The following is a 14,652-nucleotide window of genomic DNA, read 5'->3' as shown; positions in this document are numbered from 1 at the left end:
AAAAAAAGGAGAAATGGACTGAGCGAGTGTGTTCTCAGGGCAAACTTCATCCACCAAACTTATGTCTGGAGCAGAATGTTCTGTGAAAAGCAGAGACAAGAAGAGTCTAGATTGACCTGTTGGAGAAAGAATTTTGAGGGAAAGTATATTAGTTGCCTATTGCTGTATAACAAACTATCCCAAACTTAGTGGCTTAAAACAACAATAAACACTATCTCACACAGTTTTTGTGAATCAGAAATCTGGAAGTGGCTTGGCTGGGTGGTTCTGGTTTAGGGTCCTTTATGAGGTTATAGTGAAGATCTTAGCCAGGGCTGCTGTCACCTCAAGGCTTGACTGGGGCTAGAGAATCTTCTTCTAAAATGGCTCACTCACATGGCTGGCAAGTTGATGCTGGCTGTTGGCGGGAGGCTCCGGTCACCATGTAGAGCTCTCTATTGGGCTGCTCGAGGGCCCTCGTGACACGGCAGCTAGCCTTCCCCAGAGCGGGTGATCAACGGGAGAGCAAAGCAGGAGCTGCTATCTGTTTTATGACCCAGCTTCGGAAGTCACACTCTGATGTTTCTGCAATATGCTACTGGTTACATAGAGGAGCCATTTCAGAATGGGAGGAAGCACAGCAGGGCGTGATCATCAGGGGGCGAGAATCAGTGGAGGTGATCTTGGAGGCCAACCTCCACAGGAAGCAAGAACATTTACCAGCCCTTGTAATCTTACTATGATATGTCCTTTTATTCTCTCAACAACTGTAGGAGTTAGTTATCATTGTTGCTTATGCGAGAGGATAGGCTCAGAGAGGCTAAGTAAAATTGTCCCAAACTCATAGTTACTAAGTGGCAGAGCTAAGAGGCAGACATGGTGCTGACTGACTCCAAAATCACGAGCTGTTAAACACAAAATGTTCTCTTTCTGGGTGCAGGAGGAAAAACATAGGTTGTTGGATGGAGATTCAAGTTGGGTAGAAGAAAAGGTAAGTGAAATGGCCCCCCACCATTCTAGCCCTAGCCGTCAATATTGGGGCAAGTTACTTAAGCTCTTTGTGCCTCAGTTTACTTATCCATAATGTGGGACTCTGGTGGTCTAGTCATTAAGATTGAGTACTCTCACCACCAAGGCACGGGGTTTGTTTCCTGGTCAAGAAACCACACCACCCGCCTGTCGGTTGTCATAATGTGGTGGCTGTGTGTTGCTGTGATGCTAAAAGCTATGCCACCAACATGTCAAATACCATCAGGGTCACCCATAGTGGACAGGTTTCAGCAGACTAAGGTTTCTTCCAGACTAAGACACACTAGGAAGAAGGACCTGGCCACCCACTTCCGAAAAATTGGTTAAGAAAATCCTGTGAATAGCAGTGGAGCATTGTCTGATAGAGCACTGGAAGTTGAGAGGATGATGCAAAAAGACCAGACAGGCTCCGCTCTGCTATACACAGGGTCGCTAGGAGTAGAATCAACTAGATGGCGCCAATGACGACAAAACATGGCACTTATACTGGAACCCACCTAGTAGGGTTGTTTTAAGGATGAAATGGATTGATAGTTTCAAAATTCTTAGAGTCATGCCCAGCACGTAGTATGTGTCAAAGGAGTTTTTTATCAATAAATCAACAAATCAAGCAATAAATCAATAGTACTGACAGCCCTCCATGTTTTATTCCTGTCTGAGTAATCCTGTAATCTGAGTTATACCATGAAGCTGCCTTTATTATTTGTCCACATCGATTTTTATCTGAAACTTCCAAGAGGATGGAGTTGTCAAGGTCGCTGTATGTGACAACCAGCCATCACTGCAAGTATCTTTCATGAGCGTTAGGGTGAGCTGCTGCGGTGTCCCTCTCCTGTCTGCATTGAGCCTTCAGAGAAACTCTGTCTTCTCCTTTTCATGTTCCCTGTGCCTTGCACAACATCCAGCTCACAAATAAATGAAGGACACACCCATGTGATATTACTAATGTTCTTTTTGATGATGATATAATGGCTTCCAGAATCACCAAGACGACTCCTGGAACGTCTGTCCACAGGCTACTCCACCACGTCTGGGTGGACCCTGCTCCCAGTGCTATTTTTAACGTTAGGCGTGTAGATGAATAGTTATTTCCAAAGAATGGTTGAGAACACCATGGCTGTGACCCTTTGGAACTGGAAAAAGAAAATGTGCGTATTGAGGAAGATCACGTACCCCTTTCGGGCTTTGTCCTTTACCACTGTCCTGCCTGATTTCAGTGTCTTCACATTGCCTTCCTTCAGGTCCAAAAACAAAAGGAAGAGAGAAAAGAAAAATTTTTTTGAATGTGCCCTCCACAGTAATGAGAAAGCACATGGTTTTTTATTACATCAGAAACCCTGCTAAGGGGCCGAGAGCCTTGGGAATCTGGCAATGTAACTAAAGCAGGTCAAGATTGAGTTATTCTGCGGTAAAACCACATTTTTACTTAATATCATTTAAAACAAAATGCCATTTTCACAAAATGAAAGGAACTACCCAGAGTATGAGAGTGATCTTATGAGACTTTCGTGTAATTTTTAATTGGTTTGACTCTTTCCTAATTCACTAATAAAAAGGATTATAAGAACGTGACCATGTTATAGCTACTGTCTTTTTTCCTGAAGTAAAATTGAGTATCTTTTATAATAAAATTGAAAGAGTAAATTGGTGATTCTCATTTTTCTCCCCCCAAAAAATCTATTTCTCTGAAGTGACCTTGATCTAACCCATTCTGTAAATGGGATTTAACAGCATCGAGAGTATGTCCAGTAGGACACGAGCAGGGTAGTGATGTTTTGGCATGAGAACCCTGGCATCCCCAGTGGCTCACAATGGGAAGTTTGCCAATTTTCAATACCTGATTTCTCTCTGCAGGCAGCTATCCTTTCTGCTGAAGTGGTTCGAGACCTGCAAATGAGAACGCTTAGTCTTCCCCTGACATCTAGTGTCAAAGTGTGAAATAACAGACTGGGAATGAGCCACTCACTAGGATGGGGATGTTAATCTCATTTGTGGCTAACTGGGTTGACAGGCAGCACTCCTTAAGGGTGGCCCTTGGTGTCAGCCCTGCAGGATCCATCATTAAGCAGCTGGCAACTTCACCACCTCATAGGTAGCCCCAAGACAGAAGAAGCGAAGAGGTACCCAGAAAATGGAAATGCATTATTTTTCTTCTAATAAAATATGCCTTACTGATCCAAGACTGATACAGCACCCTCTGGGCTTATTTATCTTCTGGTTGAAAAACTATCAGAAATCGTTGCTTATATCTTCATAAACCCTCTTCTTATTCCAGGTCCTTTTATGCTGGGTCCTCTCCAGCTCAGTCTCTGCCATCACACGACCTTTTTACTCTTGATTTCTCTGGCCTATGGAATCTACACAGAATGAACAATATAGGTCAACAGATGCCAATGAGGGGAAAAAAAAGGGTGGGAGTAGCTTCTGACTTCTATTTCTTAACACTTGCTAGCTAGCAGCAGGGCATGATTATACACTATATTTTTAGCAGAGGGGTCATTGGGCCCTCTCACATTTTAGTCCTTTGGGCCCCTCAGCAGATGGCGCCAGTCATGTATTTGAGAAGGTACCATCTTTGCTCTGGAAAGCGTTTGCCAGTACTATACCGTCAAAGATGCTTCAGGCTCAGTGGCTGCTGTACTGCGGTGACTGCAAGGAAATTAGGATCATCCAGCAAAATAGATGCAGCCATTTAGGAGAAAAAGGAAGGCAGAACCTTCCTGAGAATGAGAACCATCAACGTCAAGGGAAGGATGAGGCATGCGAGTAGCTGGGCCATGCCCTCCTCCAGGCAGCCCACTGAAATCATTCCAGAATTGTCAAAATTCTACTGTGATCATGCATCTCCTTGGATTACATGAAACTTCCTCAACAACCCATAACAGAGTTCAGTAACGTTCCCTGCCAAGAAATCCCCCTGCAGGTACACCTCTATCCTGATGCCTCAGTGTAAATCCATTTCTCCTTTGTTTTGAGTTAAGATGCTTTTATCCCTTCTCTTGTTTAACTTGTTGGAAAAATGTTCACTTGATATCCACTGTGAGCCAGGCAATGTGGTGGGCCAAACAACAGAACAGGGAACAGAAAACAATGGAGGAAAAGTCGTAGAATAAGACTTCCAGGTACTGACAGTCAAGGGAGAGATACTTGTGTCCATTAGATCAGGTCTCAGTAGGCAGGATGATCTGGCCTTAAGTCAGAGCCCCTCAAACCATCATTTCTCTCCTTTCCAGCCTTGAGGTCTGTAACCCTCTCCTGGTTACTTTATAAAAAAATTTTTCTCTCTCTCTTTCAAAATAATCCTTACCAAGTTTGGCAGGAGCCCCCTTCCTTCTGTGCTCTGGTCTACAGGTTGGGCAGGTGGGCATGCAGTCCCTGGGCAGGCAAGACAGGTGGCAGGAAGAGCCAAGCCCTCGCTCTGTAGGTGCAGTGGCCCTGGGGGATATCGGCGCTGTGCTGGCTGTATTCTCTCTGCCGTCTTGACTCTGGAGACTCCATCCGGGCTTGTCCTAGAAGACACCTTGGCCACAACAGGAGCACCACACACCTGTGTGATGGGCTGCAAGAGGTCTCGTCCAATGAGGTCTCCTACATTTCTTCTGATTATCAGCCTGATCGGCAACTATAACACAGCAAATTTCCTAACAGCCGCCTTATTAGCTCAAATTTCAAGAAGCTGCTCCATTCTCTCAAAAAAGAAAGAAACGATGGGAGACTATGATAAGGAAAAGAGAGTAAAATCAATAAAACTACAGGTTAACAACTGCCCCCTCAAAACGACAAAAGTATCTTTGAAGACAGATTTTTTTCTTTATTATTTGTCAGAGGTGAAACTTCAGCTTAAAATACATGTAAATATCTGACTTGGGAGAACATGGTGAATTTGTCTAAAAAGTGGTGAAAATTGTTGCTGACCTCATTGGAAGAAATGGCTTTATTAAAATCCTTGTTATTTTTGTGTTTCAAATTTAGTGGCTCCAGAATGTACGTTCATGAGCCAAATGGCACTGAGAAGGACATTGCCCTTGAAACTCAGCATTAGGAAATTCTTAAGGGTTTTTTTTAAAGCACAATTAGTCCTTTTCTTTCATTTTAATCCATTTTGTGATCCAAAGGCTATCCTTCAAAAAAAAAAAAAAAACCCATACTGGTAATCTTTAGAAAACCTTGAGAAATTAGATAATAGAGAAGAAAATTCAGATATCAGCAGGTTGAATGACCTGCTACCTTTTTAATTGTCCTGATGTATATCCCCATATGTTTAGGGTATACATGGCAAAGATAGAAACTTAGACCCACAGGGAGAGAGGAAATTTATAGGCAACTAAAGTTCAAACAGTGTGATTTGAAAAACAACATCTGTCCTTCTTGTCCAAAGCTTCTCATAATTTACTACAGGGTCCCAGCAAGTATTGATTTCTGCCCTTCAGCTTCCTGATCTGCCATTTATCACTGCTTACCTCCCAGAGACTCGATGTCAGAAAACCACTGCTCATCAGGTTTTTTCATAACAACACATAAAAAGCTACAGAAAAAGCAGAGATTGCAATTCACTTCATTAGCGCATCATGATAACTTTCTCAGCCAATCAGCATTCAGGGTCAACTGAGAGCCAATTTTCTTCTCCCAGACCAAAGACTATATTTTAAAGAGAAGATCCTGATAGAAACTCCTGCCTTATAACTAGTTCCAGCCATGTATTTCTTTTTGTTCAGGCTCATCAGCTTTATGAGACTTTCTAGGCTACTTGTAAATAGTTTGAGAGGACGACAAAACTTTATATGATAAAATAGTAAAATAGCAAAATTACCAATTCCAAAGATGTCCCAGTTTTCTCATAGGTCCAAGATCCATTATGATCTATAAATTAAATCTATTCCTCATGAAACTCACTTCACCAAATGATTTAGTAGAACCCCGGCTCTGAAACAAGCTTTGTGATCTCACCTGGTAAAACCTCAAGCCCTCAAAAAGTTAAATGTCTAAACCTAGAGTAGCAAATTTCTTCTTAAGTAAAAATTTCAAAGGACTAGTAGAGGCTGCCTGGAATTCTGAATGGAGGACTTTTGAGGGCTGGCCCAAGCGCCACAGAAAACAATGTTGTGATTAATTAGTAATGTCTGCCAAAAGTACGGGAAGGGGTAAAAGGTTGATTCTGGCCTAAATTATCCAAGATAGAGCATTTTTTCTTCTCTTAGCTTTGCTCACAATCTTCCTCCATCATACATTCTAGTGTTCTATCTTTCTGTTAACCACCCCCTTATAAAAACCTTTCAGAATCATGCCCCACCTTAGTCTTCCCTTCTGGAGACATCAAAAACCTTTTCATCTTTCATCCTGGGACCTATTTTCCAATCCTTTAATCATCTCTGTTGCTTGTTTCTACAGTCACCCCAATTTCTTCACATCCCTTTGAACAGTGGTGACCAACACTGACACAGTCCTCTAATTCAGACTATAATCTGACTAATTCAGAATATAGAGAAATTCTTGCTCCTCATCTCCCTATTTCTTCATACATCCTAGTATCACACGGGCTTTTTCATAATGTCATCTGGCTAATGTCCATGCCAGGTCACTGTTACCTGTGTCCAGACATCATTCTAGATCTCTCATTGGTGAGATTGATGTTCAGAGTTTGGCAAAATAGCCCAAAAGAAGACTCTGTTTTGAGGGTAAGAAAATTTGGACAAAAGTAAAAGATGTCTTTAAAAAAGAAAAAGCCAACCAGTTTAAAACCAAAAGCAGATGTTAAAATTATTCAAAAGGAAAAATTAGTAAAGGGTAACATTTTTGAAAAGCAAATTTAAGCAAATCAGATATTTTGACAAGAAGTTTCATGGGTTACCAAACTGAAACTCCAGAGTGGCCCAGATCCATGCCCTGTCCTCTTGTCACCCCTCCATGGCCACCACACCCCAACTGCCTTGTTCCCTATAGGGCTACAGGATCTGGGTTGGAACTAACATAAAGAAAAAATAGGATGCTAATTTGAGGAAGCTAAATTTTGCATAAAACAATTTGAAAGTCAAATTTAAAACAAAAAGACAGCTGAATTAAAACAGATGTAAGAAGGGTCAGTCCCAAGTGAGTTGACCCAGGACGATGATGAGCCCAGAAGAGCTCAACTATCTAGAGTTTAAACGTGGGAAATATGCAGCCTCCTAGAGATTTATATTTTGGGGTGCTTCAGGGACCTCCAGGACCACTCTAGAATGGAACTCTTCAAGATTGTCATAGAACCTCTTTAGACTTGAAGGGGAAAGCTACCTAAATGTCCACTGGCTCCTTATACTCAGCGTGCCCAGATCTGAGATTTTCATCTTCCCCCTCAAATTAATTCTTCCCCCAGCTTCACTGTCTCATTAACAGCACAGCCAGTCTCCCAATGTCCAGTCTTATAACCTCAGAATCATCTTTGTTGCCTTCTCCTTGCATTCTTGCCGAATCATGTGGTGTCTAAGTCATGTCTTTTATTTTAATTGCTTCCATTCCCATCCCACCCACTCCGTCCAGTTACTTCAATTATACTTCTCTCCTCAACTACTGCAATAGTTTTCCAACCCTCTCCCCACCTTCCTTTCCTTCCCCATTCTATAATCTGCCAAATCAATCCTCTCAGAGCACCCTTCCATTACATCATTCCCTCTTCAAAAACATTTAACGACTCCCCGTGATCCCACCAAATCAGTTTGAAATCCCTAACTCTGAGAGTCAGGACCCTCTGCAGCAGAGACTCCAATCTACCTTTCCAAATGAGTCACTTGCTGCAGCTAGCTTTTCCTTCTCTGTGCTTTTTTTGGTCCCTCCTTCTGAACTAGCTTCCCTCTTCCTCCCATATGTACACCTTCCAAAATTTTACCCACTGTTCTAGTTCATCTCAAATCCTCCTCAGTTGCATGTGCCTCTGGGGCACAGCTGGATGAGAGCCAGAGCAGATTGCTGTAAGGCAGAGGCCACTCTGGCCCAGGTCCAGGGAATACGCTACTTCGGAAATCCAGGGATGGCTCCCGGGGAATTCGTGAATGCCTTAAATTGTGTTTTTTTTAAAAGATATGTGTACCTTTTGCAGAGATGGTTTTTTTAATCAAATTTAATGACCCTAAAAAGGTTTTAAAACATCCACCTAAGGGTAACTTTCCTTCTCAGCATCAACCACACTGCACCTGCATTGGGACCACTTGTCTAATTCCCCTCTAGACAGTAAGTGCCACAAGTGACGGGCTCTGTCACCCATCATGATATCCGCCAGCACCTTCCCTGGCACGTCTCACACAATTATATTGAACATCTGCTAACTGCCAGGCATAGTGCTAAATGCTAAGGGTAAGGAAAAGAAAGATGTGTTCCCTGCCTGTGTGGAGCTCACAGTCAAGGGAGAGGGCCATGCAGTGAAACCCACACTTAAAATAGTTTGTGAAAAATGCCCTGATGTAGTATGTACATGGTGTTATGTAAACAGCGATGAAGGGCATCCCAACTAGGGCCTGTGATAGTCAGGCCACCCTTTCGGAGATGAGGAATATACTGAGTCTTGAGGAATCAGAAGCAGGTAGCCAGATACCAAAGGGAGGAAGGATCTTCAGGAAAAAGGTACAGCATATAGGAAACACTCCCAAAAGCAAGGTGTAAGTAGTATGCTTTGGCTCAAGGATAGAATGGGCATGGGGAGAAAACGTTGCAATAGACGGGTTTAGGACTCAATTTTATTATGAACGACATGAAGGAGCCAATGAAAGATTAAAAGCACAGGAAGGGCATGGCAATATTTGCATTTTAGGACAATCATTTTTGCAACAGAGTGGAAAATGAATTGTAGCAATGAATTCTTAAAAGTCTGTTCAACTCCTTTAAATAAATACCATTAAAGGTCTAAACTGGTATCTTAGCAAAGCAGGTGAAAAGAAAGGGAGAGTCTAGAGATATTTAGGGGTTAGAATCAACAAGATACAGCTACTAATAAGATGTGAAGAATGAGGGAGAAGAAGAATCATGGATGACGTTCGGGTTTCTGACCTGTGCATCTAAGTGATAGGTGGTTGTTTCCTGAGACCAGGAAGAGAAAGGGGGAGGAACCAACGAGTTCAGTTGACTTTGTAGTTCTTATGGGACTGGACCCAGAAAGTTGGTCTGAGTCAAGATGCAGATTTTGGAATCATTACTAGATAGGTGGTGATTAATTATATGAATATTAATTGTCACCTATGCAAAATACAGAGATAAAATGAGCAGAGGGTCAAGGAAAAGAAAAAAGACAAGAAGATATAGGCTAAGAGTACTCACTGCACTGGAGAATCTAAAGTGACTGTTGACCCTTAGGAGACCAATCACTTTGGAGCCGTGAGGGCAGAAGCAGATTGGCTAAGTGAGGCTGTACAAGAATGAGTAATGGGGCCAGCCAGGTGGCACACTGGTTAAGTGCACATGTTCCACTTAGGCTGCCCAGAGTTTGCTGGTTCGGATCCCGGGTACAGACATGGCACCACTTGGCAAGCCATGCTGTGGCAGGTGTCCCACATATAAATAGTAGAGGAAGATGGGCATGGATGTTAGCTCAGGGCCAGACTTCCTCAGGGAAAAGAAGAGGATTGGTGGCAGATGTTAGATCAGAGCTAATCTTCCTCAAAAATAAATAAATAAAACTAAATTTTAAAAAAAAAGAATGAGTAAGAAGTGAGACTGTGAAACTAGTGTCCTTAGACCAGGAGAGAGGGCCGTCACTGGGCCTGTGCTTTCAAGGCTCTGCTCTGACCCTCCTCCAGCCACACATCCCATGAACAAGAAGTCCTTGGGCTTGAGGCCAAAGGAGCATACCCATTGGAACCCACACTCTCCTTCCAGCTTATATTCTTTGGTTATTCAGGACACCAAATTCCCTCCCCAAACGGCCCAAGCTCATCTCTAGGCCTCCTTCTCCTGGGGGTCCTCTCTAGTCCAGTTCATATAGAGGTCAGACCGTGTCACAGGGTGTGCACACTCCTAGCCTAAGGGATGGCCAAGGGGCAGCCGTTTGCAGGACAGGGAAGGGGTGAGGACTGGTCTTGGATGTGTGGGCTGAGGTCTCCACATGTATGCACTCGAGGTCCCTCATGATAAGGGATGGAGACAGAAGTGAATGGTCAGGAAGGCAGGCTGTGGGCCAGAGGCCCGGCACCAAGTCTCCCCTGACAAACCACATTCTACCCCAGAAATCTAAGGACCTGAGAATTCTAAATTTGATCCCGACCTTCTAGGTATATTTCTCAGGGTGGAACAATAGAACGCACTTTATTTAACGGCTCGTTAACTTGATAGATAACTTTTAAATATTTAGACATACAGTGTGCAGGCCTCCGTTTGTGCTTTGGCTTGAGGCCCCACAAATGTCAAGGTGTGACCTGATGGAGACACAAATAATAAGCCACGCTTTCAATAAGCTTGCCCATGAAGAGACGGCAAGAGGTAAAGTATTAGGGTAAAAAGGAGTCTTTTGTTTTGGTTTGCTAATAAACTGAAGTATATTTTATCCACAAGAGAAAATTTCCAGTAGAGAGAGAGAGGTTGGAGATGCAGGGAGAAGGAGTGTACACCAGAAAGCATCTCTGAGGGACTAAAATAGCGTGGAATTCAGAAAACGGTGGTGGAGGGCGTTAACCACAGAAAGCAGGAGGGGAGCTCCCTCCTCCAAGTCAAGAAGAGCAGTTCTGGGAATGGGAAGGCCCAGGGAAGCTCATGGGAAGGGATGCCTGAAATGAACTTAAATTGAACAATTAAGAGTTGTCTGCATTTATCTGTTATCTGTCCTTCCAGGAGCTCTGACAAGTATTAAATACAACGAGAGGTAAAGAATTTTAATTACTCTGGAGAAAGAAATGAGTCGAGTCAGTTCAAGTATGCCACGTTGAAGCGAATTTGGTAACTTGGTTTATGGAAATGAATATAGCTTTAAATATCACTGCCAGAATGTTTTAAATTTCTTAAAACCAGATGACTGAATGTCAGGTTAATTAGTATAACCTATTTCACTCATAAATCCAGTCCTGTGATTCTCAGACTTGATTTTGCAAAGCCTGGTTACCTCAAGAGCTATTGCAAAGTTGTACCCCAATACTCAAAACAGGTTTAGTTTTGATTCAGCTTAAAAATTATAAATATACGTGCCCTATGTCAGCATTTTATGAGAAGGAGAAGTTGTGAAATCAAACTAAAATAGTAAGATTTCGTAATGTCCAAAAGCCTGTCATTACTATACAAGGAGTCAGAATCATTCTAAAGTTCCTAGGTAAACTAGATTTAAGCCATTGACGTGCTAATTCAAGTGGGAAAATTACGATTGATTTTGAACCATGAGATCAAGAGAGTGGAACAAGCAGTCCCAGCTTAAGAAGACTCAATTTACAAAACTATATATGCATATTTACAGCCAGACAGAGCCATGCTACACACCCTGTTCTCCTACTTTCGATGGCAAACTCTGATCATGGCCAGGTAAGAGCAATTCTCTGGCCCTCAGGCAGCCGCGTCTTCTGATCTTCAACCCATATTCAGTCTCCATCCCACCTCTATCAGATACACTCCTCTTACCATAAAGGTTTGGAGGGGCAACAGAGGATTCTAATTTCCAAAATTTAAACTAGCTCATTTCCCATTGAAAATAATAATAATAGTTTAATAATTATGAAACTTCTTTTCCAGGCTAGATTACAAGTGTTTTTAGCCCATATCGTAAGTAAAATAGTTCTGAAATTGTCTCTATGGAAAATTATGTTCTGAGTTCCAAACAACCAATTTAGGAAAATAATGTTTGGAACCAACTCCTTCCTAAATTGGAAAGAACTCAACAGTTTGTTCTTGCTTCTCTATCCCTGACTTCCTTATTCAATTTATCTCTTAATATAATAAAGTCCCTCATTTGCCATGTGAAGGCAGTCATACTTGATTTGAGACTCACTCTATTTTCCTCATAGATCAGCAGTTAACTGGGAGATTGAGTATGAACCTATCATAAGATTATGCACATTGGCAACTTCTGCTGGAGTTCTGGTCCTCCCAGCCCTGAGTGGACTTCCTGACAGTGATAGAAGCATCTGTCAACACTCATCCTGACATCGGCATAAAGGCCAGGTTCGAGAGACTGGAGATGAAGGCATGGAGGCTGTTGGAACGTGTCCCGCCTGCAGTTATGCAGATGGAAGACAATGAGGGCCTGGAACAAAGGGGTGGCATTCGGGCAGGATGATTTTGGCAGGGAAGAGACACAGAAGAGGTTAAGTCCACAGGAGCCATCACCTAAGTGCTCATAGGGTGGGATGAGGATTATGATGAAAGGCTGAAGACCAAAAACTCCTTCTATCCTCCCCGAGGTGGCAGTGCTCCCCTTCTCCGCTGTGCTCCTCAGAGCCTCCTTCTGTTTTCTCTAGGTATGAGACTTACCCCCAAAGCAGACTGTAGGCTGGATGAAGACTGGAAACACAACTGCTTGATCTTTCATTCCCCCAACCTCTGGGTGCAATACCCAGCATCCGGTAGTTTGTGCACATATGTTCTAATGGTTACCCCCTGCCCCATGAGCAGACTCCACGTGTCTCCCTTGCAGAAATAAAGCCAAGTGGGATTTCAAAACACTCCTTTCCTTGGGATCCTCACAATCAGCATGCATCCTTTCCTACCTGCTATGAGTTACATGCTCCTCTGGACTGCACACACATTTTAAGTGAATTACTCCTCCTGAGAATCTAGTCCAAAATTTCCAGCAAGTTTTCCTCTTTTCATCCTGCCTCCCAAAGCTCTACCCTATTCGCCTTTGTTCCCCTAAATCTAGCCTTCTTTTAAACTCATTTACACATTTTTTTCTGGGGCATTTTAGCTGTATTTTGGTATATTGTGGCTATTTCCTTAGTAAACATAAGAGAGAGCTTCTCCTTTCAAGTGCGAAGTCTTGCACAATATGCTTTTAGTTTTCGTATGCCCTCTTTCAAAACCTTCTCAAATATTTTTCTGTGCCTGAAAGCCAGTGGGGCTTTGCACAGGGACTGTAATGGCTGCGTCTGACTCAGAACGGTGTCTATTAACCATTTGGTACCTCAAGTTTTTCATCTTGATGAATAAATAAGTTGTCAATTGTCCACGGGTCCCAATCTTGAGTGGTAATGGAGAACTCTATAGCTCATCTTCCCTACGCTCAGGATTTGGACCAATTTCACCTAAGAGGATTTATTTAACCACTTCAATTCAATCTGACTCTACCTAAGACATTTAATTCAACAAATATTTTTTGAGCTCCTCTATAAAAGGGACTCTGACAACTTTCTGTCTTTTCGCAGGATATCCAAGATCATCTCGCAAGGTAACCCTCATGACTTACTATTTCACTGCTTGAAAGAGAAAGTGTCAACTGTAAACATAAAAATTTCCACTGTTTAGGCTTCTTTTAAATCATTTCTGAAAATGTTTAATAAGCCAGTGCCTGATCCTTGATAAGGATGTTACCCTCTGTGATGGTTAATTTTATGTGTCAACTTGGCTGGGCCATGGTGCCCAGATATGTGGTCAAACATTATTCTGGATGTTTCTATGAGTGTCTTTTGGAGGAGATTAACATTTAAATCAGTGGACTTTGAGTAAAGCAGATTGCCCTCCATAATTTGTGTGGGCCACATCCAATCAATTGAAGGCCTGAATAGAACAAGACTGATCCCCACTCTCCACCCCCTGACAACCTGGGGGCAATTCTGCCAGCAGATGGCCTTTGGACTTGAACTGAAGCATCGGCTCTTCCCTGGATCTCCAGCTTGTCAGCCCACCTTGCAGATTTTGGACTTTCACGCCTCCATTATCACGTGAGCCAATTCCTTAAAATATATATAATTTACTTTATAATATATGTAATATTTTATATACTATATAATAATAGTAAATATGCATATCTATACATCTTATTGTATTCTCTGGAGAATCCTGACTAATACACCCCCATTCACCATCTGAGTCTTTGAGGAGGGTAATTCTGGCTTGGTGGGAGAGGACGCCTTGGGTAAGGCTGGGAGTTTGTTGGAGCCTCTGACTAAAGCCCTATAGGAAGAAGAGAGGAAGAGGTGCTTTGGAGGTCTGATCCATGACTGGGCACGTGACATGGGGGAAAGAATCCCAGGAAGAACAAAGGGAGAGAAGTAGCCTCTTCAAATAATATCCCAGAAGCAATCTAAGAAATCAAACAGGTCTCTGAGAGGGTATCAATAATCAATGCAATTTGATTAACTGAATTCAAAATATGTTGAAGCTTCATTTTCAGGTCACAATGTGTATTTTTTGTGCATTACTCTGTGCAGTTATTTTATCCAAGACCACACGGAACTGAAAGATTACCCACTGCACATTAAAACCATTCTTATCATATTGATGTTGATATGATGCTGGGGTACATAGTGTCTAGCCTGCTTTTCCACTGTTGGTTCCAGTGCTCATTCCTTACAGAAATCTGTTAAGCTTTCCTTCTCTCATAGGGCCATATAGATACACCCAGTTTATGCAGTGAATGGGCTCCTGCAAACGTACATCACACATACCTTTGTGAATTACTTTATATTTTAAAGACACATTACAGTAGTTGGCTATTTCAAGGAAACTTTACAAGTGTCTGATTTCTTAATGTCATAGCCACTGTGA

Source organism: Equus caballus, chromosome 6, assembly GCF_041296265.1.
Source record: "Equus caballus isolate H_3958 breed thoroughbred chromosome 6, TB-T2T, whole genome shotgun sequence".
In the NCBI taxonomy this organism is placed as follows: Eukaryota; Metazoa; Chordata; class Mammalia; order Perissodactyla; family Equidae; genus Equus; species Equus caballus.
This window is presented reverse-complemented; position numbering follows the sequence as displayed.